A 2506-nucleotide genomic window follows, 5' to 3' on the forward strand; every position below is an offset into this window, starting at 1 on the left:
GGGGGGTAGAAGGAGGTGTGTGTGTGTGGGTGGGTTGGATGGTTTAGGGAGGGGTGGGGTTGGTCGTATGTACAGTACACACCAAAAGTAACTACAATGACTAAATGTCCAGAAGATAATGTATTTGCCCATGGTCCATGCTCATGTGAGTAGGCCATTATCGATGAGGTAAGCACAACAATCCAATGTCACTTCATGAGAGAACAAAATAAGTCTTCAAAGCTTCTTCAATGAGCTTTACAAGTCTTGGGCTTTCGCTTCACTTTCAACGTAGTAGAAATTCTGTTTGTTGTGTGTGTTTTTGTTTTTCTTTGATTGTGGGACTTATGCACATGGACCTTATGATCCTTCAGAACAAGGAACCTTTGCTAATGAAGAATTGCAGATTTTTTATACCAGGAAAAAGCTTTTTGTATGTGTATGATATGTGTAAGATGTTACATGATTAACTACCTGCATAAAAATATGTGCTGTAGGATTGAGGTCAATGCATTGAGATAAAGGTGTCTGAAAAGATATGGCAAAAAAAACCTAGGCCTATGCAGAGCAAAGAATGAAAGCCCTTTTCTCAAAGAAATTTTGATAAATGAGACATGAAACAAAATGAAACAAACTCTTATCCCCAGTGTAAAGCTCAGTAATCAGCTGAGAGATGTACATTTTATTTTTAAGACACATTATTTCATCCAAGCAGACACCATGAAAATACAATTTACAATCCAATCTCTGATAAATGAAAGAAAACACAACGAGGATTTAAGTGTGCAGACATTTTTCTTTCATTTTATGACAGTTTTTGTTTATGTTTGGCACCTTTTAATCGAGAGTGTGGTGTAATCCAATCCAATGCAGTCTCTGTCAAATCACTAAGACTTGTCAAATCATCATGATGTAAACGCTAAGTATGTGTCGAGTTTTCAAGACATCTCAACACTGCATGCACCGCATTTCTTTTGTCAGCACAACCTGCTGTGTAAACTATTCCTGGGAATGTAAATATCTTAACGAACATACCGTACCTCCTAAATGTTACGTCTCTTATCTCGTCATATTCACTATCCAGTATTTATTAAATAGACCTTTTTTTCTCTTAATGGCAATATCATAATGATTCATTAATGTGGCCAAAAAAGAAAGTAACTATGATCAAATAATAAACATCTCTCCAAAGAATGTCTGAAAGGAATGTTTTCACAAGATGACTTTCGTCTTATCCCCTTTTTCAAAGAATTAATGGAGTGGAATTATTATTCCGCTCGTTTCTTGACTGGCTCTGGGCCCTGAAATGAAAGAGAGACTTTCTTACTTTCACTCAATTTCAGCTGGACAAATGCCTGTTGATTGCGCTCTTGCCTCCATTTAAGGCAAAAGCACGTCTGTCTGGGTTTCATGCTTCATCAGTTACGATGAAAACCACCGTTAAACCTGCCGGGCGAGCAACTGCAGACAGAGCAAGACTTGATGAAACCAGCAGGTCTGCTGCTCGTACAATGTTATGTTCAATTCCAGACACATTACATAATGGTTTGACTGCATGGGCTAGGCGAACCTCCAGTGCAGTGATTGGGCCACTGGAGAGAGGAGTGATACAGCCCGTGCCATGGATTAAACGTAATGGTTCCCACACCAGGGGTCGGGACCCACGCCAGGGGTCGGGACCCACACCGGGGGGTCAGGCGGTCACAAAGGGATTGCATAAAGTCTTGACTGTACTGTATGCTTTCATATGTGCAGCCATTCCATGAGCTGGAAAGAAACAGTATTGGTTGGTGAGGTAAATAAATGTTTCAAAATAGAAACTATTGTCTGCCATTTGGTATATGGGGGTTCACCATAGCCCCTTTATGCACACTGTTCCATCAGTGGAACACTGTAATAGTCACTGTAAACGCTTAACTACCATAGCACTACACCACCATGACAGTGCACAGGGCCTTTAGTAATACATTACGACTTGGTCATTGCCAACTAGTGTAAAACAGGGTCTTTGTCTTAATGGGTTAAGTCCGTAGGTGCGTTCGCAACATAAAATGTTTGTGAAGCACCGGTTTAACCTGTGCAGAGATGAGGGGCCCTTACATGCGGTTTGTTTTGGGGAATTAGACTGGTTACAGTACTGAGGGGTCATTCTCCCTGACAGGTACAGACCACTGAGCGTGTGGGTGTTTGTGCAAAGTTCTGCCCAAATCCACACTGCCAAAGACAAAGTGCCCTAGATCAAGATGCCAAAACCTCATAGTTCCTGGGTGTTAGATTAATGGCACTTCAGACAGAAAGACTCAGAGAGAGAGAGAGGAATTAGTTTAAATGATTTAATAATAACATGGTTAACAAATAATTTTGTGGAAGAATGACAGTCTTTGGCGTAGGTCCAGTCATCAGCCCGGGTCTGGTTATTGGATCCAGGAGAACCTGCCGTTGCTCTACAGCAGTGCTTCTCAAACCTTTTCAGATTGAGGACCACTTTGTCCCCCAAAAAATGTTCAGGGACCACCTGTCAACTGAA

This window comes from Engraulis encrasicolus, chromosome 3 (genome assembly GCF_034702125.1).
Source record: "Engraulis encrasicolus isolate BLACKSEA-1 chromosome 3, IST_EnEncr_1.0, whole genome shotgun sequence".
In the NCBI taxonomy this organism is placed as follows: domain Eukaryota; kingdom Metazoa; phylum Chordata; class Actinopteri; order Clupeiformes; family Engraulidae; genus Engraulis; species Engraulis encrasicolus.